The sequence below is a fragment of the Aulostomus chinensis genome, chromosome 1 (genome assembly GCF_037954235.1).
Source record: "Aulostomus chinensis isolate RoL2024-O1b breed Wild chromosome 1, RoL_Achi_v1.0, whole genome shotgun sequence".
NCBI lineage: Eukaryota > Metazoa > Chordata > Actinopteri > Syngnathiformes > Aulostomidae > Aulostomus > Aulostomus chinensis.
The window spans coordinates 53,219,620-53,245,494 of NC_141320.1; the positions used below are offsets into that span (position 1 = coordinate 53,219,620).

Here is a 25,875-nt window from a genome sequence, read left to right on the forward strand (position 1 = left end):
AACAGCTGGTTGAACCACCTTTTGCAGCAATAACTGCAGTCAAGCATGAGCGATAAGAGGCGATGAGTCTTTCACATCGCTGTGATGGGATTTTGGCCCACTGGGTTGCACTCAGAATGACATTTCTCTTTCTCTCTCTCTCCCTTCAGAAAGTAACAGATGAGCCACAGACTGAATGTGGACCAGATTTATTGCAGAAGCTGAAGAATCCACTGGAAAAGGCATCACTGAGAGGACAGGTTCACCTCCTCTCTTTCCCTCCGTGCCCTGTCTTTGATGCGTCTCAGCATCTTGGGAGAGTTCCTTCTCTGCTTTGTCACAGATCTGAACCCCCTACCATCAAACCACGATCCATCAAAGAAAGAGGACTTTGGTCAACTTGGGCCATGAGAAGTCCAGAACAAATGACTTGGATGTGGAGGTTTGTTAGAGTTTGCAAAGGGAAACAGGAGGCTGTTGTTGAGGAGTGGATTGGTGAGAAAGGAGAGTGGAGCTGTTCAGGTGCAGAGTTCAGGTGCTCCAAACAAGAAGCTGAGAACAGGACAAGAAGACAAACAAGAGGTTTAACACAACGCCAACCCTTCAGTTTGGTAAATATCGGCTACATTGAGAGCTCTTATTGGGTCTGACTTTATTTTGTAAGTTGGTCTTAGAATTGGAACCAGAAATGTTTTTTTAGTTTTCTTTTTTAATTTGGCCCCGAGGGACTGCCACCTCCTCCTGGTCAGGGGTTTGGGGCCTCAGGGACCCTCAGAGTTCCACCAGCAGAAGCTCAAGCCCTGTTCAAACTACGCTACTTTTGTTAGCGACAGGCCCTGCTGTTCACACCATCGACGCTCAATCAGGCTGCTGTTCACACGACAAGATTTGTCGGCGCACAGGAGCGTTCATTAATGCCTCAGCCTGATTGGGGGAGGGAAGTCACTGACGCCTAAAATCTTGCAGTGTGAACTGGGCTTTAGCCTTCATGTGGGACCAGGTTGGACCGGTCTGAGGGTGAAGGTCTGACAAAGTGCAATCCAATTACATGACAAAAACAGTGATCCAGAGAACCACCTTACCCCCCCCCCCCCCAAAACCACCACACCCTTTCCGGCCTCAAGCCTGATTTATGCTTCTGCGTCGTGGCGACGCCGTACCTACGCCGTCAACGCAGACCCCTACGCCGTAGCCCGACGTGCACCTCCAAAAAATCCTGACGTGACGTGAACGTCAACAAACTGTGATTGGTCCACTGACACGAGGTTTCCGGTTCAGCACAACAACACCGCTATTTTTTAAGTTTCTGTGGTGAGAGCAACACGCAAAAATAAAAATGGACCAAGCCGAAGAAAGAGTTATCGAGGAGGTTCGCAGGTATGACCACCTTTACAACTTCCATTGTTGTCTCTGTCTCTGACCCATGTGCTTTGACCGGAAGAAAACTAAGGAATTCGACAAGAGTCCCCCAAAACCATACGAAGATAAAGCCACACCCCTCTAGTGGCTTGGCAGTGAATTACAGAGCAACGCGTTCCCTCGTTCTAGCTCAGACCCTCTTCAAGGTGGAACCAGCAGAGGAGCTCAGGAGAGATAACTGGACAGCAGCAGGACAGAACAGAGGCTCTCCACAATGGCAGGAGACAGGAAACAGGTTTGGACCATCTGGGCTTCTGTCCACTTTGATGGTTTTCAAACATTGAAGGAAATTGTAAAAATCAACATTGTGGTAAACGTTGGTTTGCCAGTGTGTTTACATCAGGATTTATATTTGAGTGTGTTTGCTCATCTGTTCCAGAAGCTTCTTCTAGAGTTGAGCCTGGATGAGTGGAGGGACCTTTTTGACCATCAGGACTGGTTTTTGATGGCCTGATGGTGCATCGGGGTCATCATGGTCCTCCACAGGGGTTCCAGGACTGTTGTGGTGTTTGTGGGAACTGCAGGGAGAAGCCCTCAGACCTGGAGAGGAAGTCCTGACACCAGCAGACCCCTCACCACCTGCAGCCTTTTTCCAGCTCCACCAAACCCACCATTCACTGCCTCCTCATCATCTGGGCATCAAAAGCAGCTCAGACCTGCTGCAGCTCAGAGACCTCAGCCATTTTTAGGATGTCTCCATGATTCTCCTTCACAGGATTTTCATTCAGAAACAAGAGAATTGTCAAAGACCACAACAGTTTTCAGCTTGCTGGTAAACAGTACTTCAACTACCATTCCACTGTGTAATGGCAGTGACTGATGTGTACTATATGCAGTACTAATCAAGTACAGCCCTGACTGATACTTTATCTCCAGTGATAGGAAGGATAAGAATGTTGAAATGGACCCAGCAGGAAGAGAATCTCAAGTCATGGCAACTTTACTGAGCAGCACTCAGTTAAGTTCAGGAAACACCAGAAAGTTTTACCACCTGTCAATGAAGTAGTCAGTAAAATAAATACTACACTGAACAGTAGTGGAGGGAGAGCAGAGCTGGAAATAAGACCTTACTGGAGGGAATGAATCTAGAAATGTTAGAGTTCTTTCAATTGAAGAAATCAGATTTGGGAGGGATGTTCTGGACGTTTTCATCCATTTTTATTTCATCCAAAGAAACAAATCATGTCTTCTACCTGGACAGAACACGCCTTTAAAAAGTATTTAGAAAGAATCCAGGTCCTGAGGGGGTTGTGGCTGTGGCTGTTCTGGTTGGTGTTGAGGCAGGGCTGCTGAGGAGGACGCTGGTGTGGATGCTCTCTGTGTTGCTGATGGCATGGATGGAGTGCTGCTGAGCTCTGCAGCTGTCTGAGCAAGGCTGCAGCGTCTGGGTCTCGGGGCGTCCGTTCCCTTCCCTCAGTGTGTGGCTTGACCAGGGAACTTCCCAGCTCCTCCACAAACATTCTCCTCTTGCTCTTCTTGGTTGAGCTCCACTCCTGGTGGATGTGGGTCCACAACACCAATGTTTCTATGCAGACTCATCAAGGATGCTGCAAAACACAAGAATCCAACCCAAGACTTTCTCTTCAACCATGTTGAGGTCTTCATGGCTGGGATGATGCAGGTTCTCTTTCTTTTTTTTTTTGAATGTTAAATAATTAATGTTTATTATGTTTTGTTCCAGTGTTAATTTGATGATCTAAACCTGATATTTAGACAATCAGACAGCACAAAAACAGAAAATGCCACCATATCATTGAAATTTTCTGACATACAAATGAAGGTGTTGACTCTTTTTGTATAAGCACCTCCCCTCTGTAGGGCTGGTGGCGCAATGGACAACGCGTCTGACTTCGGATCAGAAGATTCTAGGTTCAACTCCTGGCCAGCTCACTTTAAACTTTATACTGAGAAGATGAAGTGAGAACCACTGATCAAAGTCACTGAAGTCCTCCCAGGTTCCCTCCTTGTCTGCTGGAAACATGAACACATGAATGATCCTGCTACCTCTCATGTTAAGCTGCACTTGACAGTGACAGCAGGAGAACAAAAATCCCAGTGTGTCATCAACATTTCCTGTCAAATCAATGATAGAAGCTGTTGAGTTTCTGTATCAGAACAAGGAGAAAGGAGCCCCAATGAAAGAGTGATGGTTCTTGATTATGATTTTGTTCTTCACTCCTACACCAGAGAGTGAAAGTGTGGGCTGGCTGGGAGCAACTGCCTGCTTCAGAGTGGGAGGAGCCTCAGGACTTTCCAGTGAGAGCTGCAAACTTCCACCAGCGCCCAGTGCCAGCAGGTCTTCATGATGGAGCTGAGAAGAGCACAACAACACCAGAGCACTGGAGAGGAGCACAACACTTCTTTGCTTCCTGGCCACTCTCATGTCTGTCTGTCCATCTGGAGCTGGGGGGAGGAGCTTCACATGTTTTTCTTTTTTAAAAAAGGGAATGACATGACTTCCTCTGTATGTTAGAATATGAACGACTAAAAATGTTCATCCCCAGTTCAAAGTTAGAATTAAATTTAAAGTAGAAAACTCTTCCCTCTTCAATCCTGTCACTCAGTGTTGTAAACTGTTTCAAACAAATTCTACTGTTCAACAGTTCAAGTGTTTCTAATGAAGCTGAATGTTCGCCTCTTCTTTCCTCAGTTGTGTTTCTTTCATGTCCTCCTGAGATCAAAGACAGAATTCTGGGTACAAATAAAGACACCATCAAAGCCCCCTGATGACATCATCATCAATTCTGTCTTTGATCTGTGTCTGTCCAGTTTGTCCTGAGTGGATCCAACAGTTTCCCATGGGTGACTCTGTCGTGGTCTCTCTCCTCCTGCTGTCTCCAACTCTCAGAGTGCTTCTACTGGTTTCTCACCATCGTCCGTGTTGTTAGGCAGAGCACTGGTTAGGACTGAGGCCAGTGATGTCATCACCTCCAGCTGAGACCTGCCAGGTGATCCTGCTTCATTCAACTCTGCTGCCTCTACCACTGCCCTGACTGGTGAGGCTGACAGCAGGTTCTCTCTCATCTAAACTCTCTGTTTACAATGGAGGCTGAAATCCTTGTGATTGGTGGTTCAATCATCAGGTCTGTTGAACTCCCAGGTGCCATCACCTGCTGTCTTCCTGGTGCCAAAGTTGTGGACATTATTGAACGTCTCCAGGACTCATTGATCTCCACCCCTCAGCTCACATCCTGATTATACAAGTGTGTGAATGACATCACGAAGAGGCAGCCAATCATACTTCATGACCAGCTTGAGTCTCTTGCTAGTTCAAATCAGAGTCTGGGTAAATTCTGTGTTTTTTCTGGCTCCATCTCTGCTCCTTCCAGAAGCAGGGAGCATTTCAGCCTCTTTCCAGTCTGCATGAATGCTGAAAGGCTTCTGTACTGTTTGGCTTTGCTGTTTCCTGCAGCTTGGACATCAGATTAGAACGAACCACACTCACTAACTCACCTGTTCTTAACCACTGAGAGCTGATTTGGTTAAACATGGAAAAACACTGACTCTCTATGAGGATGTTCTCCTGCCCTGTGTGGGTGGAGCCAAGAGAGTAAAAAGACTGTGAGACCCAGAAATCAGGGCTTCTTCTCCTCCATCTTAAGGTGCTTAGACTGAAGTCTCAGCTCTGACTCTAGATCTGTTCTCTGTGTGCCAACATAAATGTGATTGGACCAGAGAAGTTGATGAGGATTTTGTTAACCTGAACCATGATAGAAAATTGTTTTAGTTTATTTGACAGCTGATTGAAGACGTGGGTCAAAACTGACCATTAACATAGAGATGGGAACAGGAAGCTGACACAAGAGGAAGGTTCCAGCTATGAAAAAGGAGTCTGCAACCATTAACAGGAATGAGCGGAAGACAATGGATGAATGGATGGATGGATGTTCGTGAAAATTTAAACCAGACAACCACTGTAGTCCCTCCTACATGATAAGCGCCATAATTTTTCTCACTCATGTCTTTTTTTTTTGGACTGGTTCCATGGTGTAATGGTTAGCACTCTGGACTTTGAATCCAGTGATCCGAGTTCAAATCTCGGTGGAGTCTCCAGCAAGTCTGTGACGGACATTGAAAGAGGAATTGCATTTTTCTATGGCCAACTCGTGCTACTTGGCTGTGGCTGGTTGGGAGGAGGCTCAGGCCCTAACAACGCTGCCACCACCTTCAATTAAGACCTCAGTTTTGTCCTGGTTGAGCTGGACAAAGTTCTCTGTCACCATGACAGGTAAATGGACATCAACTGGTCCTGAGTCATCAGGAGACACGGCCATGTGAAAAGAAAGAATCGCTGCTAGCTTGACAAAGAACTGCACAAACCAGGTTCAAGCTGGACTTTGGACCCTGGTATCTGCAACGACTCCATCAACTCCTAATCTAGTATCTTTGCTGAGGGTCCAACTATTTTACAGAACATTTGAGCATCACAACACTTAGCAGGACCTTCAAGTTGGATTCTCAGAGACTATTTCCCCAACCACTACATTGGCATCTACACTACCCAGATAGCAGGAGTCTTTGGGCCAGATCCGTTTGAAAGCTTCCTGATCCGGCTGTGGTGCACACATGACGGTTGTGGCCCACACATGAAATACAGGTTTTAACCCGAAAGCTCCAAAATCCAAGGTGAAATGAAAATGTGTGTAACTAACTGGATTCGGTCCGAACATCCGAAGGTGCCAAATACTGAAGTAAAATCAGAACTGGACCAATCCTGGGTCTGGTGTGGTGCTGATCTGCAATCGGGATGCGGGCCGTTTTTGGGCCATCGTGCGTCGAGACACTGTTTGTGTTCAAAGTTAAAATCCCACAATAAGAAGTAGCTGAATCTGACAGGTGAAGGTTTGGAACTACAAGATGGTTGATGTTTCCTTGACTTGATGCTCTGACTGTCAGGGTGGATGACAGCTTCTTCTGCTGCTGCATCTGAGTGGCTAAGATTTGTGTCCAACCAGATCAACTTAAAGAGCTTCAACAGACAAACTGTCCAGTTTAACAACAAATACCAGTCAGTAGGGCTGAGTATCGATTCAGATTTTCCTAATCGATTTGATTTGATTTTCCGAGGTCCGATTCAATTCAATTCACGATTCAATTCGATTCAACGTCCATTTATTTATTTATTTAAACCTGACCAAGTGACTGACAACAACAAAAAATGAATGTATATAAATCAAATTGAAATAAATTACAAGATAGACATTGTAAATAAAGTTTCTCCAAAGATGACACACATAAACAGGACACTCACTTAGCTACAACTGTCTCACAGCTTCTGTGCAATAACACTACAATGGTTGTGACAACTGCATCAGAACAGAATTAACAGCCATCTGTTGACTCAAATAAATGTAGGCAAATTAAAATAGCGCCAATATCTCAGTTTTTTGGAACATGGTCTGTATATTTGAAACATACAATGTAAACTGAAAAACACCATCAGACAAGTGGTGACATTCCATCTTGTTTTCCAGGCATTCTGAACTTCCTGTTTGGGTTTGGTTTGTTTTTCATTCATGCAAAAAAGAAAAGTATTTACAAGTCTAAACAGTTCTGAATTACTCCTTAAAGGGTTTTCTTGACACACGAATAAAAAAGATCTTGTAAACTTCTGAACAATAATCACAAACCTAAGTCCATAAAACTTCAAGACCTGTCATCCCTTTTCTTACTTGTTGGAGAGAGTACGATTTTTCTGCATGAAAAGGAGTTGATCAACATGTTGAGGAGTAAGGCAGCTCCTTTTTGCCGTCACAACATCCCCAGTGGTGGAAAAAACCCGCTCGGACGGGACACTGGTACCAGGTACACAAAGGTACCGTTTTACTTGGTGGGCCAATAGGGGATCCTGCTTTGCATGTGTTCTCCACCAGTTGAGAGGATTCTCAGAGAGTGGAATGGGTGTTACTTCCCTGTATATTTTGATTTCATCCTGGGCCTTTTCAAATACAGTTTTCTGTGTAACTGTCTCTTTCCGCATGTAGGCTGACCCTAGGAGAGACATCAGCGCAGAGGATTCCTTTGGTCTCTTTGGTGGAGCAACATCTTCAACGGGATCAGGCACAGCTTCTTCTTTTCCACCAAAAGCAGATGTTTGCTGTTTGAAAATAGCAAGAAAATGATCTGGAAAGACACTTGGAATACAATTCAGAATACATCTGCTTAATATTAAAATAATGAAGACAAATTAAATTTGAGTTGAATACAGTAAAGTACAAAAACTGTAGGAAATAAGGTTTTTTTTGTGTCAATAACTTACATTAGAAGCCTCCGCCTGTGCCACAACAGAAGCTTCAGTCACCAGTCGGGAGAATGTGTGGTTCCAGGCCTCATCAGGCAAGAAAGGCAGAGCCTTGAAACGAGGGTCTGACGCTGAAGCAACATAGAGCCTGTCCTTCAAGGCACGAACCTTGAAAAGATATATTTGATCACTTAAATATAATTTAATTGGAAATGAATGTGCATGAATGCACACGCATTCACCAACATACTTTTTAAGCTTACCTTGAATTGAGGTTGTTGTCTGCTGCTGTCCTGACCTCTTTGATGACTGTTGAATCCTGGGGGACACAGCGCATCTCTTCCAACAGTTGTGCATGCAAGGGTGCAATGATGGACAGAGTCGGGGATTTTTCCTCAGACTTGGCAAGAGTAGCTGCTTTCAGTGGCTGAAGGGCTTTGACCACATCCTCTGGGACTCTTACGTCCACTTCTGTCAACGTGCAGACATCTTTCTCGTTTCTGCGTACTTCAGGTGACAGCAGAGCTGCTGAGATGGCTGGTTGCTGCTGGAGGAAACGGTCCAGCATCTCCAGTGAGCTATTCCAACGTGTCACCACGTCAATCACCATCTTGTGCTCAGGAAGCTCCAGCACCCTTTGCTTCTCACTGAGGATGCGGCTCGCCGTAGAGCTACGATGAAAAAATGCAGCCATGCGTCTGACTCTGCCGAGCAAGCGTGCAGCTGTAGGGACTTTCAGCGCAGTTTGCGAGGCTAAATTAAGAAGGTGTGCAAAGCAACCAATGTGCAACAAGCCCGTCATCTCCGCAGCGCGGACAATATTTGCTGCATTGTCAGTTTCGATGGCTGGCACCTTGTTCCTAAGCTTCCACTCGCCTATTGCACTGAATAACAGTTCGCTGAGTTTTCTCGCTGTGTGGCTGGTTTCCACGGCTCTGGTTTGAAGAACATGGCATGCGAGGACCCAGTCGCTAATGTAGTGAGCTGGAATGGTCAGATATGAATCTGTTGCTCTTGACGTCTAACAATCACAAGTCAATGCCACGTTCTCTGCTGAGTGAAGCGAAGTTTCGATGCTTTGTTTTAAGCTTGCGTTCATGTTTGGTATTGTCCAATGTCTTTGCATATAAAAACTGCAACAGCCTCGGTTATCTTATACCTGCTCCAGGCTGCGTTGTTTGAGCCGTGTCGACTGGTTTTCTGCTGGGTGATGTCTTGACAAGTGGAGATTTGTCATATTCCCACAGTACTTTACCATCCCGTTGCATAGTTTGCATATTGCCCCCCCCCCCAAGTCGTCATTTTCTCCGTCCTTAAAACCAAAGTGCACCCAAACATCGGCCTTTAATCTCACCGAGTGTGCCTTCAGGGTTGTGCTTCAGTCCGCCATGTTTGCTTGACTGGTAGTAAATTCTCGCAAGATCACATTCCATTAAAACTGCCGCCAAACGCTGATCATGCGAGACTGCCAGAGTTGATACACAGGCTGTTCTCTGCAAGTTAGGAATCGATCTGTGGGTTTTATGAATCGATATCAAACCATGAAAAGGAAAATTGATTCAAATGGATTAAATCGATTTTTTAAACCCAGCCCTACTCATTAACAATAAATCTTCCATGCAAACCAAAGTTAAACACGGTGTTCCCCAAGGTTCAGTGCTGGGGCCGATACTCTTCACTTTATATATGCTTCCTTTAGGTCATATTATTCAAAAACACTCCATACATTTCCATTGTTTCACAGATGATAATCAATTATATTTATCAATAAAGCCGGATGAAGGCCAACAGTTATCCAAACTACAAGCATGCATTCCAGACATGAAGGCCTGGATGACTTATAACTTGTTACTGTTCAACTCTGATAAGACAGAAGTTCCTGTGCTTGGCCCAAAACCCCTTAGAGACACATTATCTAGTGATGTCACTGCTCTATTTTAACTCTTTATTATCATATATTTTTATTTACTTTATTATCAGGCTGTACTAACAAGTGGTTGAAGACTCTGCAGCTGGTCCACAATGCAGGTGCATGCATAGAAATAAAGCATAAAGCATAGACAAGAAGCATAGACAGAAACTAGGAAGAGAGAGCACATCACGCAAATCTTAGCTTCGCTGCACTGGCCTCCAGTAAAATCCAGAGTAGTGTTTAAAATCCTTCTCCCAGCTTGTGAAGCTCTTAAAGGACAATTCCAGTGCAAAACAAACCAAATGTGTGTTCTTGTATTATTAATTATTTTTGAAGAATTGCAGGGATGTATTTTTGCAACATTCAAAAGTAACCTGGTTTGGTTGCATACTGCAAATTAGCTCTCAACACAGGTTTAACAGAAAAGTCACGCAGAATCTCGTGTCTTTCATGATGTTTCTTGTGTTGCAGCAGGTATCTGGAGGGTGGGGAGCTGTTCATTCCTCCTAGTTGGAAGCACCTGGGCCCATTTTTGATTTATTGTTGTGTTTTTTTTTAGTTAAATACATTCATTATTGGCTTTCAACCTGCGTCTCCCACTCTTTTGTCATGGCTTCAGTGTCATGTTTGGAAAAATGGTTTCTCCCCACTGTGCATTCTCATGTGTCTTTTCAGGTGTCCCTTTACCGAGAATCTTTTAGCACAAACTGAGCAGGGGAATGGTTTCTCCCCAGTGTGCGTTCTTATGTGTTTTTTCAGTTGTGCCTTTATCAAGAATCTTTCAGCACCAAGTGAGCAGGGGAATGGTTTCTCCCCAGTGTGTGTTCTCGTGGTTTTTCAGATATCTCTTTTCTGAGAATCTTGTGCCACAAATTGAGCAGAGGAATGGTTTCTCTCTAGTATGTGTTCTTATGTGGCTTTTCAAATATCCTTGAACAGAGAACATTTTTCCACAAATGGAGCAGGGGAATGGCTTCTCCCCTGTGTGAGTTCTCATGTGCATTTTCAGATGCCCATTTTCTGAAAATCTTGTGCCACAAACTGAGCAGGGGAATGGTTTCTCCCCATTGTGCATTTTCATGTGTCTTTTCAGACCTCTCTTTTCTGAGAATCTTTTGCCACAAACTGAGCAGGGAAATGGTTTCTCTCCAGTGTGTCTTCTCATGTGTCTTCTCAAATTACCCTTTTCTGAGAATCTTCTGCCACAAACTGAGCATGGGAATGTTTTCTCCCCAGTGTGTGTTCTCATGTGATTATTCAAACTCCTTCTGTTCCTAAAATCTTTACTGCATGTTGAGCACCTAAAGGGACGCTCATCCTTCCTGACTTCTGTCTCAGATTCAGAAGGACCAAAGTTCACGTTCCTGATGATCTCTGATTCTCTTTCAGTCTTTACTTTTTGCTCTTTTGAGCTGCAATGACTCACTTCCTGTCCTGGTCTCAATTTCTGAAGCAAATTCCTCCTGGAGCCAAAGGGTTCCTTGTGCTCAGAGGTGGCCGTGTTATCAGGTCTGACCCAATCATCCTCACTGACTTCAGGCTCAGCTTCAGAAGAGTCTGACATCTGGTCTTCAGTCTGGGGTTGTACAAGTGGATCTGGATCTACCTTGCTGGCTGGTTCTGGTTCTGGTCCTCCACTCTCTTCTCCATCAGCTTCTGTTTTCAGAGGATGAACTGGGCTGCTGCTCAGACACTCTTCCTTCAAGTTCTCCTCAGTTAGACTCTGATGAAGCTGTGGGAACTGAGGTTTCTCTTCGTCCCCTTCTCTCTTCACAGGGACCAGAGTGAAGGGGAACGTGGTGATATCAGCCTCCTGCTGCCCTTGAAGCTGCCCTCCCTCCTCACTGGTCCAGAGCTCCTCCCTCTCCTCTTTAATGTGGGGGGGCTCTGGGTCCTGCAGCTCAGGGGGAACCTCTTCTTTAATCACCAGCAGCTGCTCCACATCTGCAGGACACAAACAGCAACATCAGAAATCTCTTCATTTGACTCTGAAACAGCGGAGCAACAGACAGAAACAGAAATCAACTCAATGAAAAGAGACGTCCTGCTACTGAGGACCAGTCAGCAAACTGGGAACAGAAACGCTGGCTTCAGATGCTTGGATCAACGTTGGGTCACCCAGGTCAAAGGTCATAGGTCCCCATCACTGAATGGTTTTGTCCATTCATAATCACAAGGTGAGGTTTATCCACTCTAACAACACCAAATAGCCGTCAGCTATTAAAATCTTCTATGTTTTTACATTCCTGCTCAGTTGGAACACAATGGCCCTCATTACAGACACAACAAGACCAGAGACACTTGCTGGCTAGCATTAGCATGAGTACCGCCTCCCAGTGTCCTGGTCAGTGTGTGGGGTCCAGGGACATCCTGGCCACTGGGAAAAGTGGGACAATTCTTGAATGGCCGGTCCAGCCCAGGCCGGCTGGGCAGTGAACAAAAATAACTTTTTAAAAGGCCTGTATAGTTTCCATTATAGGAGGCACAGTGGTGCAGTGGTTCAACCTGTCACCTCACAGCAACAAGGTTCTGGGTTCGAGCCCCTGCTCAAGCACAGGATCTTTCTGTGTGAGTCTGCATGTTCTCCCTGTTCCTACGTGGGTTCTCTCCAGGTTTTCTGGCTTTGCATTTGTATTCTACATGTAGCTGAGTCAATGCCTATGATATCATTTTACTCTTAATTTGGTGAACTTTCTAAACCTCTAATACTGTAATATTGTAGTAGTAACAGTGTGATAGCCTTTTATTTAGAAGTGGAAACTCTTCTCATTGTTCTGTACTGTTGATGAATGGTTGATGGTCTTCAAGGTTCCTGTTCATGTTGGAGCACTGGAGGTCTGAACCACTGAGACACTCAAAGAGCTGCATGAGTGACGTCACTTCAAGCTGGCAGAACGACTCCAGCCAGGGTCCTGCTGAGTGTTGTGATGCTCCGTGTTTAGCTGTCAAGCTAGCAGCTCTGGACTCACTGATCTGGACTGAAACTGCATTGAAATGAAACAACAGAGCTTCACTGGTGTCTGCAGGAGGTTTGCCTTTGGATTTTGTCCCCTAAAGCTGCTGTAACATTGGTTCATTCTGACGGGACTCATTTGGATATCATGTGACTTGCTGCAGGAGACAGAGAGACTGCTGACACGTGTGTGTGTGTGTGTGTGTGTGTGTGTGTGCTGACTGAGTCAGTGCTGCTCTTTCAGCATCACCATCCTGGTCCTCCTGATGTGTCTGGTGGTCTTCAGCCTGGCAGCAACCACCTTCAGCTGCTCCACAGCTTTCCTCATGTGTCTGATCCATGATGGTGGTAGAATGGAGCTCCATCATCAGAACAAGTCCCACCAACATTGTGCTGCCTGCTCTTTGACTTTTACTGACTTGTTGTTGTTGATTTGATCCACCATCTTTATCTGAGGGGGCACTGAGCAGGTCTGGGATCATGGATGGGATTGGACCACCTTTGCCTTCAGAAAAACAATCCAATCCTTCTTTCTGGCTCCTGAAGGTGGAGTTTGTCTCTGGGATTTTTCCACAAAATTTTAGAAGTTAAAAACCCCACAAATCCTGATGGACTCCCAACATTACTGGATTAAGAGTTGACAAAATGATCTGCAGCAGCGGAAAAATCTGCTGAAAAAGGTGCGTGATACAGTGTCAGCTTCCTCTCATCTCTCTGTCACACCGCTGTGTGTGTGTTTGTGTGTGTATCTTCTCGTGACACACAAACACACACACACCCCCTCCCAACCCCACTGCCTCCATCACCATCAATCACTGCTTGGACCCTAACGAGCCAGGATGTAGCCCGTCAGGTTCCAGCACAGCTTTTTGCTGTGTTGGGTTGCACTCAGAATGACGTTTCTCTTTCTCTCTCTCTCCCTTCAGAAAGTAACAGATGAGCCACAAACTGAATGTGGACCAGATTTATTGCAGAAGCTGAAGAATCCACTGGAAAAGGCATCACTGAGAGGACAGGTTCACCTCCTCTCTTTCCCTCCGAGCCCTGTCATTGATGCGTCTCAGCATCTTGGGAGAGTTCCTTCTCTGCTTTGTCACAGATCTGAACCCCCTACCATCAAACCACGTTCCATCAAAGAAAGAGGACTTTGGTCAACTTGGGCCATGAGAAGTCCAGAACACATGACTTGGATATGGAGGTTTGTTAGAGTTTGCAAAGGGAAACAGGAGGCTGTTGTTGAGGAGTGGATTGGTGAGAAAGGAGAGTGGAGCTGTTCAGGTGCAGAGTTCAGGTGCTCCAAACAAGAAGCTGAGAACAGGACAAGAAGACAAACAAGAGGTTTAACACAACGCCAACCCTTCAGTTTGGTAAATATCGGCTACATTGAGAGCTCTTATTGGGTCTGACTTTATTTTGTAAGTTGATCTTAGAATTGGAACCAGAAATGTTTTTTTAGTTTTCTTTTTTAATTTGGCCCCGAGGGACTGCCACCTCCTCCTGGTCAGGGGTTTGGGGCCTCAGGGACCCTCAGAGTTCCACCAGCAGAAGCTCAAGCCCTGTTCAAACTACGCTACTTTTGTTAGCGACAGGCCCTGCTGTTCACACCATCGACGCTCAATCAGGCTGCTGTTCACACGACAAGATTTGTCGGCGCACAGGAGCGTTCATTAATGCCTCAGCCTGATTGGGGGAGGGAAGTCACTGACGCCTAAAATCTTGCAGTGTGAACTGGGCTTTAGCCTTCATGTGGGACCAGGTTGGACCGGTCTGAGGGTGAAGGTCTGACAAAGTGCAATCCAATTACATGACAAAAACAGTGATCCAGAGAACCACCTTACCCCCCCCCCCCCCAAAACCACCACACCCTTTCCGGCCTCAAGCCTGATTTATGCTTCTGCGTCGTGGCGACGCCGTACCTACGCCGTCAACGCAGACCCCTACGCCGTAGCCCGACGTGCACCTCCAAAAAATCCTGACGTGACGTGAACGTCAACAAACTGTGATTGGTCCACTGACACGAGGTTTCCGGTTCAGCACAACAACACCGCTATTTTTTAAGTTTCTGTGGTGAGAGCAACACGCAAAAATAAAAATGGACCAAGCCGAAGAAAGAGTTATCGAGGAGGTTCGCAGGTATGACCACCTTTACAACTTCCATTGTTGTCTCTGTCTCTGACCCATGTGCTTTGACCGGAAGAAAACTAAGGAATTCGACAAGAGTCCCCCAAAACCATACGAAGATAAAGCCACACCCCTCTAGTGGCTTGGCAGTGAATTACAGAGCAACGCGTTCCCTCGACGCAGAACTATAAATGCACAATGACGACGTAGGGGCGACGGCGTCGCCACGACGCAGAAGCATAAATCAGGCTTCAGTCGCCACCATGTGCCCCCTTCACATTCCTGTCTGCCCCCTTACAAATGCCTGTCTAGAACCGGCCCTGCTGCAGCTCCACTTCCTGGACTGAATGAGGGGCCCAGCAGGTCCCTGCGGGGACTCACCTGCTCTGTCCAGCCTGACTCGGGGCTTCAGCACGGCATCGAGCAGCAACCTCTGCCGGCGGTTCTCCCGCTCGTACTCCGCCACGGTTTCCTCCAGCAGAGCCACGATCTGCTCCGCGGCCGCCGCCAGCCGCTCGGTGAGCAGCGCTCTCAGCACCGGGACTCCAGCCGCTGAGTCTCCTTCTCCCAGCTGCAGCAGGAAGTCTTCAGCGGCGGCGAGGATCCGCTCCTGGACCGACACCAGCAGCAGCTGCGCGGCGCACATGTTGAGGTTCTACCGGCGCCACTCAGCCTTCAGGAGACAAAGACCGAGGCCGGGGCTTCACGGACTTCTCCTTCTTTCCTTGTTGTGTTCAAAGCTTCCCGCGTCTTCTTCTCGTTTTGTGAAGCGCGTATTGATGACGTATGTGGTGACGTCCGAAGCCTCGCCAGCTGGCAGTGACCACGTGACTGATTCAGGACCTGCTTCTCCGGCTTGGCGTGAGATTCTAAATGTAAAGCAGTGAAACGCCGTGGTTTCCTCCCTCTGGTTCGCGCGTCTGTTGGAGCTTCGTTTCCATTACAGTTCTCTCAGCCCCATCAGCCATGTTGTTCATCATCGTGTTCGTTTTTGGAAATTGTACTAAAAGGACGGTTTGTTTGTTTGTTTGTTTTTTTCTTTAAATGACCTGTGGCAGCACTTGGATGATGAAGTGGGGAGACTTGGAAGAAGTGCAACTCCAGCGAGTACATCAAGTACAGCGAGTACATCAAGTACAGCGAGTACAGCGATACTAGTGTAGCGGTTCTTGTACTTCACTTGCGTTGTGTATTTAAGGACGAGGTAGTCTGTTTCACCGTTGGCACACTCGCCGTTTATTTCTCGTCTGGACTGACCTGGCATGGAGATTTAACACACAGTCAGTCCAGTTCGCCCGTTCACACACACACACACACATACACGGCCCGGAGGCAGCGAGGTCCGACTGTTCATACAATCCACAAATGAACATAAAATAACACAATGCGTACCTGGCATGGAGATTTAACACACAGTCAGTCCAGTTCGCCCGTTCACACACACACATACACGGCTGCAAGAAGTAAAATGAAAAAAAGTGCAGGTTAGCTAACACGTGTAACTCTAGCCATTTGTAAACAAAAATAAAAGAAAAACACAGTCAGCTTTTTATAAAAAAAAAAAGGACAGGCTCGACTGTACGGGAGCTTTATGATTCAAAATATAACTTAAACCACTCCTTCATATTAAAATAAAGTAATTAATATAAAACAAAGACAGAGCTCATAAGTCATACACCGACCCCGGAGGCAGCGAGGTCCGACTGTTGCTACCCCCCCAGGGTGCACGACCCTAAACCACAGGGGGTGCTGCCTTTAATTGCAGTAGGAAACCCCAGTTCCCGTGTTTTGTGAATGTGTTTTAAATGGCAAGTGGGATCACAACTCTTAACTTCGTTACACTAGCAGATACTGGACGGACTCAAGATCCTCTGGTGCACTGAAGAGCCAGCAGACTGCCTGTCCCAGCCTCTTCCTGCTGGCCACAGACTTCCTGTGCAGGCCGTCATCATCAGGGCCATGTGAGCGTGTGTTCTCCACGGCAGGAGAAATCGCTTCAAGAAACCCAACAGACTTGATTTGAAAACGTTGGAAAAACTTCTTTTTTTAATAAAAATTGTAAAAACAAAGCGTCCTCATTCCCATCACTTTCACTGAGACTTTCACATCATGGTCCCATTGTTCAAAGACATGGAACGATCCAGTATGAACGCAAAGACTTCAATGATCTTATTGTGTTCACGGGTCATCAAATCAGTGTCAGTTCAGTCGGTCAAGCCTGCAGGGAAGTTTGCAGTCCAGCAGGTGTCAGTATTCAGTGACAGTAACACAGTGTCATGGCGTCCACAGGCTTCATGACGCCTCATCCAGCCTTCACTCCTGTCTCGTCCTTGTGTGCTCACTCCAGCCCGTCGATCCACAGTTCCTGCCACAGCCTCTACCTTGTTAATGCAGCCGTGCCTGTCTTGTGTTCTTCGGCCCCTGAGAGTTTTTGAAAGTTTTATCCGATAGTCTAGATTTAGTGGATACGTTTGCAGCCGTTTGGTTTCTCTGCTCGGAGTACAAGAACATCAACGTCCCTTGCCGTGAACCCTGCTTCTGTCCTGTGTCTGAGCCTGGTCCTGTCAATCACAATGATCCAATTTTTGGAACTGACCATATCTTTCTTTCAAAAACAAAAGAAATCAAGAGAGCGATTCCTCAGTGATGGCACGAAAAGATCTTCCTCACAAACGTGGACGATACAACGCTCTCTTCCTCTTCATCTCCAATTATTTGACCAAATTTGGCCGTCAAACTGGAGAGAAAACTCAGCCCTGTTGAACTCTGGCACCTTTCCATTTACAAATAACACGTGTCCACGTGACAAAGTGTGTGAGCAGGAAGGAAGGGAGAAGGGGGGCTGAGAAAATAACAGCAGATCCCTGGATGGAGACCCCGTGCTCTTCTCTCCACCTCTCTTCCTCCCTGCTCTCTCCACCCCTCTTGAACAACACTGCAGGTGAACAGTTAGCATTGCTCTGTTTGATGAAGCTGCGTTCAGGGAATGAGGAAGTTTCCCTTTGTGTCACTGCTTCTCTACTAATCTGATCTCTGATCAGTTCACCAAGAAGAGTCTGGGGTCAGGGGCTTGATGAGTAGAGCTGTTTAGTCAGGAGGAGGCTGCTCTGATTGGTTCCTGACACTGAAACAAGGCCAAAGCTCAAGTACACAGGCTCACATATTGAAGTATTCTCAGTCTTCCCACTTCAAGTATTTTCTCACTTCAAGTATTTTCTACTCTCCACACCAAGTTACCTCTTATGTTAAGTTACTAGCTGAGAGTTATGCAGGACACTTGGATGGAAACATAACCTTTTTCTCTAATCAGCACAACAATGTGGGCGTGTAGTGAATCAACACCATAACAGTAACAAGGAATGAACACAGCAGCCATCTTGGAATCACCAGGTTTACAAGGCTTCCACTCGGTGAGAGCAACCCCTCGATGGAGGAGAAGAAGCCGGACCATCAAGAAGACCTGAAAGAAGACAGCAGAGGCAGGAAGAGGAACCAGAGACACACAAACAGACACAACACTGCCACCTTCTGATCTGATGACATCAGAGTTGAATGTGTGGACTGATTTGGAGGCCAAGCCTCACAATAAAAGCAGCATTTTCATGGGAATGTGTTCCATCCAGGGCTTCACAATAAAAGCATTTGAAATGTTTAGTCATTTTAACAAATGTTTGTGTGTCGGCTGTCGTATGAGTCACAGCAGGTTGACAGTTTGGGGAGAAACTCTTGAAGACTGGGACTTCAGGTCAAGCAGTGACATCACGGTGTGACGGTGAGTGTTGATGACAACCTGACTCTCAAACAGAAAACAGAACAGGAGACTGAAGAGTGATCACTCAAACCCACAGGCTGAATGAGACATCTTTTAAAAACATTGAAACTCTGAGTAAAACCATAGAAGCACTCCTGTCTAGTCGGTGCTAACAAGTTAGCTGTTGAGTGAGTCCAGCTGTGCTGTCTAGGAATCCTGGTCAAAAGCCTCCACACATTAGACAGCGACTGCACGGTGGTGCAGTGGTCAGCACTGTCTCCTCACAGCAAGAAGGTCCCGGCTCCAGCACAGGATCTTTCTGTGTGAGTCTCCATGTTCTCCCTGTTCCTGTGTGGGTTCTCTCTGGTACTCCAGCTTCCTCGCACAGTCCAAAGACATCAAGAGGGGACGAGGCTGATTGATACTCTAAATTGACTGTAGGTGTGACTGTGAGAGCGAATGGTTGTCTGTCTCTATGTGTTGGACCTGTGATGGACTGGTGACCTGTCCAGGGTGAACCCTGCCTCTCGCCTGAAGATACTGGCATAGGCTATGGACATCAGGCAGCTGGTGTGTTGGTGGATCTGTGGATCCTGCTGGAAGAAGCAGGGTGGAGCTCTGAATGGTTCCTGTCTCAAAGAGCTTCTCTGTGCAGCTCCCATCAGCTCCTAAAAAAAGGAAACCAGCAGATTCACTGTTGAACGGTGGCATTAAAATGATGCCAGTGCTGGTTGTCTCTGTCTAAGGGTTGTGAGGGCATCCAGCTGCAGCCAGGAGACAAACAGGGATGCTGCTTGAGGACATCATCCAGGAGGCTGTCCATGGGGTGGAGCTGGGGTCTCAGACTGGGGACATTTCTAGGATTTTCTTGAGGTTCATTTTACCATTTTTTAAACTGAAATCGAGGGTTTAGTGACTAAAAAAATGTCCAGAGGCCCACAACTAAATTTTCAAACCAATATTTCCATGGATAAGGAAGCCTAACAAGGTCACCAAGAGATGGAAACAACTTGGAGGATAGAAAATTGTTTTAGTTTATTTGACAGCTGATTGAAGACGTGGGTCAAAACTGACCGTTACCATAGAGATGGGAACAGAAAGCTGACACAAGAGGAAGGTTCCAGCTCTGAAAAAGGAGTTTGATCAAAATCTTGAACTGCCAGTAGAAATATCCTTTTGTATGTTGACCTTTGTTGACAGAAGTCACTTTAGCTTGGCAGTGAAAAGAATGGCTGCTAGCTTGACAAAGAACTACACAAACCAGGTTCAAGCTGGACTTTGGACCCTGGTATCTGCAACGACTCCATCAGCTCCTAATCTAGCAGCTCTGCTGGGTCCAACTATTTTACAGAACATTTGACAGACCTGTGGAGCAGTGAGGACACACATGAGTTGATCACATGATCCACTGAAGCGCCATTTTACCCTGGTACTTAGGTCACCAACATGAGCTGGAGTTGGGAATCTTGATCTGAACCTGGTATCACAGCGACACCTACTGCTGCAAAATGGAACAGCAACACTGAACCCAAGTACAGGATTGGAGGGAGACTGATGGTCGCTGTTTGGGTTTTTGAAGAACAAGGAGGGCGTGGCTTCAAGCTGGATTCTCAGAGACTATTTCCCCAACCTCTACATTGGTATCTACACTGTCCTCCAGTCATGTGACTGAAGTCATCCAGTCACGTGACTGAAGTCATCCAGTCATATCAGTGATGTCACTCTGCAGGACTGTCATTGCCGTCTCATTCTAGAAAAGAATCCAGACTCCACTTTTATGGGGCAGTTTTGGTCTTTAAAGACTTGACAGTTCCAGGAGATTTAGTCTGGCTCAAGATCTTCAGATCAACCCAGGACAGAAGGCTATGACTCCATTGGATTGTGTAGTTGGAGCATTCAGAGATCTGGTGGGTCTCAGTAGGAGCTGGATTTATCCACTGAATGATCCTGGTCAATGTGATCCTGCTCCTCCATCTCTCAGGCTGACAGAGCAGGAGGACCTGACTGAGAAGAAAGCTGCCCTTGAGCAGCTTCAGTCTCTGTGTGACAACACACAGGCAGAAAACCTGAATTTGAGGGAACAAGTTTCTACTCTTGAACGTGAGAATAAAAGAGCAATCCAGGAGCTCCAGAACCTCACTGCTGTGGTGGCCAACCTCCAAACGGTCCAGGACAAGAACCAGACTCAGATAGAAGATCTGAACGCAACAGTCCACAGTCTTCAGTGTGAGGGGAGGAAGGTTGATGGAGAGAACAATGAGCTCAGAAAAGAGCTGACCCAGGTTCAGTCTCTGAGGGAGAGTGAACAGGTGGAGATGAAATGTCTTGAGGAAGACCTGACAGAGAAGAAAAGTGCACTTGATCAGCTTCAGTCTCTGTGTGACAAGAGATGGACAGAAAACCAGAATTTGTGGGGACAGGTTTCTAGTCTTGGACAAGAGAAGATTATTGCATATCAGCTGGTAGAGAACATGTCTGCCATGGTGGGCAACCTTGAATCTGTGAGGGAGGAGAACCAGACTCAGATCAGAGACCTGAACACACAACTCCACAATCTTCAGCTTCAGGTGAAGATGGTTTACAAGGAGAAGTGTGACCTCAAGTGTGAGCTCAACTCCATCCAAGCAGAGAAGAACAAAATGAGACAAGAACTCACTGAGAAGAAGGCGACTCTTGAACAGCTGAGGTCCCAGAGTGAGGAGAGAGAGGCAGAAAATGGATGTTTGAGGAGACGAGTTTCTACTGCATCTCAGGAGACAGAGACCTTCACTGCAGAGTTGGCCCACCTTGAATCAAGGAAGGACCAGGACCCCACAAAGAGTGACAGTCTGAACGGTGAAGTTCAGAGTCTTCTATGTGCAGTGAGAACACAAAAGAAGAAAAGGAGCAGTGCTCAGAGGGAAATCCTGGGAAATCTTCATGATTTAAAAAGCTGTTTGAAAGAGGAAAATCATAACCTTCAAGTGAAGGTCCAGCAAACTTCTGAAGAGCAAGCAGACTCTCCCCTACGTCCAGCCAGAGAAGAGCAAACAGACTCTCCCCTACGTCCAGCCAGAGAAGAGCAAGCAGACTCTCCCCTACGTCCAGCCAGAGAAGAGCAAACAGACTCTCCCCTACGTCCAGCCAGAGAAGAGCAAGCAGACTCTCCCCTACGTCCAGCCAGAGAAGAGAAAGCAGACTCTCCCCTACGTCCAGCCAGAGAAGAGCAAGCAGACTCTCCCCTACGTCCAGCCAGAGAAGAGCAAACAGACTCTCCCCTACGTCCAGCCAGAGAAGAGCAAGCAGACTCTCCCCTTCGTCCAGCCAGAGAAGAGCAAGCAGACGCTCTCATATGTTCTTCTGCAGAGGAGCGACGGGATTCTGCTGCATATCCTGCAACTGAAAAGCAGAATGATGGGGGCACCCTGGAGACTGGACCTGCTAGGGGTCAAACCAGAGGTCTACTGAGCCGTGTGACATCTGGTGTAGAAGATGTTCTGTTTATGTTCATAGTTTTTTCTTTGTGTGCTTTTCCTCAACTTTGTTTTCTTTGTTTGTTCTATATGATGATACCTTGATCACCACAGCAGTTGATCCCAGCTTGATTAGCTGAGTGCTTTGCAGTCTAAAGCACTTTAGTGATACCTGTGGGGTCCTTTATCCTCCCTGACCACAGGGATTCAGCCTCACTGAAGGAGAGTGAACCTTCCAGTTTGCAGCTCCTAGACTCTGGAACGCTCTCCCACTGGACATGAGGACGCTGAGGACGCCTTCAGAAAGAAGCTAAAGACCCATTTGTTTCGTAATATTATTGTTCATGATGGAATCGTCCCTCTGTACCTGCCCACACAGGTCAAGAGGTCAAATGATTCCCTGTATAAAACAGCTCTTCCATCACATGGATGTGCATCCCAACAGTCAGAGCTCACCGATGCTCCTATTCCCTCCGGTGGGAGGCGCTACGAGTGACTGAGGGTCAGGGGGGTCAGGCTAGTCCAGATAGTGGGTCTGGATGAGGTTGTTAGGGAGGGATAAGGTAGTGGCAGAGTTCAGGCTGTAGCTGTGCTCCAACAGTTGAGACAGGGCAGGACAAAAAATGGCATCCTGATGGCGTTAGGAGTGATTCTTACAAGAACCAATCAATAAAAGTGGGTGGTGACCTGCTCATGTGACGCTTGTGTTGATGATTACTGGGTCTCCTCCATGCTCATTTATCATGAATGAATCCCTCGAAGTAAAACACCTAATGTCTCCTGAGTTGTTTCACAAAATGTGTGTGTGTGTGTGTGTGTGTGTGTGTGTGTGTGTGTGTGTGTGTGTGTGTGTGTGTGTGTGTGTGTGTGTGTGAGTGTGTGGGCAATAACTACAAGTTATCTATGTATAGATCAAACAATGATGAATCAGTTGGATACATTGACAGTGGAAGTTCAGGTTTCCTGTAATTCAGTTTGCAGACAACACAGAAAACTGCCCCTGACCCCTCCCCTCATTCTGGAGGCTTTAACATGAAAATGAAAATGCTGAGAGACACAAATGCAAATCAGAGTATTTGACCAGAGGTGACATTTTTTAATGCTTTTCTTGTTATATTTGTTATATATGTTCTGTATGGTTATATTTGTTATGGTTGTTATGGAGTTTATGGTTATTATCTCTGTTTCTTGTGTCTTTGTCTTTGTTGTCCTCCCCTTCGTCTGTCCTGGATTTTTGACCCTGGTTGCAGGAAGCGTGTGACCTCAACTCCTTTTTCTGTGTTGCTGAACGTAGAGCCTTGCTTCATTGTGTTAGCTAAAGTGTGATCCTCCCTGCTAATTCCTTATTTCGTTGACTAATTACCCACCAAAAATTAATACCTACTTGCTTTATTTGGCTGAAGTTTAAAAGACCATCATTTTTGTAGCAACAGTCTTTCTGCCTTGTAAACACGCTAAGCTAACGATGGCTTCTCCCTCTTGTCCTCCTCTCTCCTGCTCAGAGTGCCACATGTTTTGTTCCTCCTCTGCCTCCTTTAGTGATACTGATAAGTGTGTTAAATATAGTTTTCTTGTTGTGTTGGAGGTGAGGCTTAGCGATGTTGAATTGGACCTGCAGCGGCTCTGCACCAAAAGCTGCAAGAGCTAGCCAACCCTCACTCGCTGGTGCAGACCAACTTAGCTTAGCTCCTGGCTTAGGCCCAACTAGCGCTCCCCCAGAAGCTCCCAAGCATCTGGGAGAGCGCCAAGAAAAGTTGGGCCTAAGCTAGGATGTGCTTGCTCATGAAGAATTGTTGGGTGTAAATTCATTTAAAGAGTGTGGAACTGGACCTGTTCTACTTGTAAAGTGTAACTTTTGTTATTTGGTGCTTTACAGGGTGATGACTTGACTTCATTGCAGCTTTGACCTGAGCAGGTGTTCATCCTCATCTTAGTAACAGGGGACACTTTATCACAGCAGTGGACAAACATCAGCATTCATCACCCAGCAGCTCTTCTGATCAACAGAACAAGTTAAAGTATACTGGAGAATGAGGGCATCGATCCCTCTACCTCTCACATGCTAAGCGAGCGCTCTACCATTTGAGCTAATTCCCCTGTTAAGGAGCACAGCAGATGATGCAGGTTGACCTTCATGCATGGTTGAATGACCTTCACCAGTTGAAGCTTCTCTGGTTGACCAATGTAATGGAGACCAAGGGTTCCATGACATAAATGATGAATTGAAGGTAGCATTTGTCTTGGTATTAACAGTTTATGTAAATTAGAGGCACACACACATGTTAATGGTCAGGTTTATTGAATCAGCAAACAAGTGAAACTTTTTCTCTGCCATGTGTTCCAGGGAGGGACCTGGGAAGCACAGGGGGACCGGCCATCCTGCCTGTGGAAAATGAAGACCCCAGTGTCAGTCAGTGGGAATCACTGTGCAAGGCCTGGTATTTAGTGTTGATCTAGTTTGTCTTATGTAAATGTGGCAGTTTCAGTCGTCACGTCAGTCCTCACCTCTTCCTGGTGGTTTCCTTAAAGGGGTTGAGCCAAAAGGGGAGAGTGGCCCAAGGAAGCTCCTTAAGAGCTGTAGGTGCAAACCTTTGCTCCCAGATGGGAGAGGGGGTACAATCACAGGCGAGGTTCATTGAATGATTATGTGGATGTATGATTGAGTTGGTGTAGTAGTCTGGAATCATGTATATATTTAGTCAGGTTAAGTTGTTGCTGGTTTGATGTAAATATTGATTGTAGAGCATGGTTGTGGTCTCACCTCCACTCTATGGGCCATCCATCGTCATCTTCTGCTTATTCCTTACTAGTAAGGGTCGCGGGGGGGGGGGGGGCTGGAGCCTATCCCAGCATCTACGGGCGAGAGGCGGGGTTCACCCTGGACAGGTCACCAGTCCATCGCAGGTCCAACACACAGACGAACAACCATTCACGCTCACGCCTACGGTCAATTTAGAGTATCAATCAGCCTCGTCCCCTAATGTCCATGTCTTTGGACAGTGGGAGGAAGCCGGAGTACCTGGAGAGAACCCACGCAGGCCCGGGGAGAACATGCAAACTCCACACAGAAAGATCCCACGCCCGAGCCAGGACCCGAACCCGGAACCTTCTTGCTGTGAAGGCACAGTGCTGACCACTGCACCACCGTGCAGCCCCGCTGTGGGCTAGTCTGTCTAATTTCCTGCAGCCAGGAGGGAATTAAAGGCAGTCAGGGGTTTTTAATGTAAGTTGATGGTGTCTCATGCAATCTCTTTCAATACTCCAGTGGTGGTTTAAGTGAAGAAAAACATGGGTTAGTCAGTAGGACTCTGTGTGTGTGTTGGAAACCATCTCATCTAAATCTCCTCTCCAAAAACCCTCTTCTGCAACTTTGTACCCAAGTTGTCTCCTCATCAGGCACCACAGTATCCAGTAGGTTCAGTTAAAACAGTCATCAGTGATTAATGTTCATGTTCAATGATGAGGTTTTGATTTATTCTTCTAGAATCATCTGAACAAACCCTCCTCAACACAGTGAAGCCTTCATCTGACAGGAGGAGTTTCTTTTCCCAGTGATTCCACTGACAGTGAAAAGCTACGTTCATCAGACTGGTCTGATAGGATCAACTACTGGTTGCTCTGGAGTGGAAACAGCAACCTGTCAGGAAACATTAGTCAGATCAAAGCCAAGATTAAAGCAAGAGCCTCCAGATCAAAGACAGAATTGATGATGATGTCATCAGGGGGGCTTTGATAGTGTCTTTATTTGTACCTGGAATTCTGTCTTTGATCTCAGGAGGACATGAAAGAAACACAACTGAGGAAAGTAGAGGAGAACATTCAGCTTCATTAGAAACACTCGAACTGTTGAACAGTAGAATTTGTTTGAAACAGTTTACAACACTGAGTGACAGGATTGAAGAGGGGAGATTTTGGTATTTTCAGTTTAATTCTAACTTAAAACTGGGCATGAACATTTTTAGTTGTTCACATTCTAACATACAGAGGAAGTCATGACATTCCCTTTTTTTTAACCTGTCCTGTTCAGGAAATGGAAATGGAAATTTA

General features: G+C 46.3%; 2 non-coding genes across 2 annotated transcripts; both read left to right on the plus strand.

The window, feature by feature from the left end:
* Positions 1 to 3,215: 3,215 nt before the first annotated feature.
* On the plus strand, positions 3,216 to 3,288 carry trnar-ucg (transfer RNA arginine (anticodon UCG)). Its single transcript has one exon. It is a non-coding gene; the product is annotated as a tRNA-Arg (tRNA).
* Positions 3,289 to 5,376: 2,088 nt separating this feature from the next.
* trnaq-uug (transfer RNA glutamine (anticodon UUG)) lies at positions 5,377 to 5,448 on the plus strand. The gene has a single exon. It is a non-coding gene; the product is annotated as a tRNA-Gln (tRNA).
* Positions 5,449 to 25,875: the final 20,427 nt, after the last annotated feature.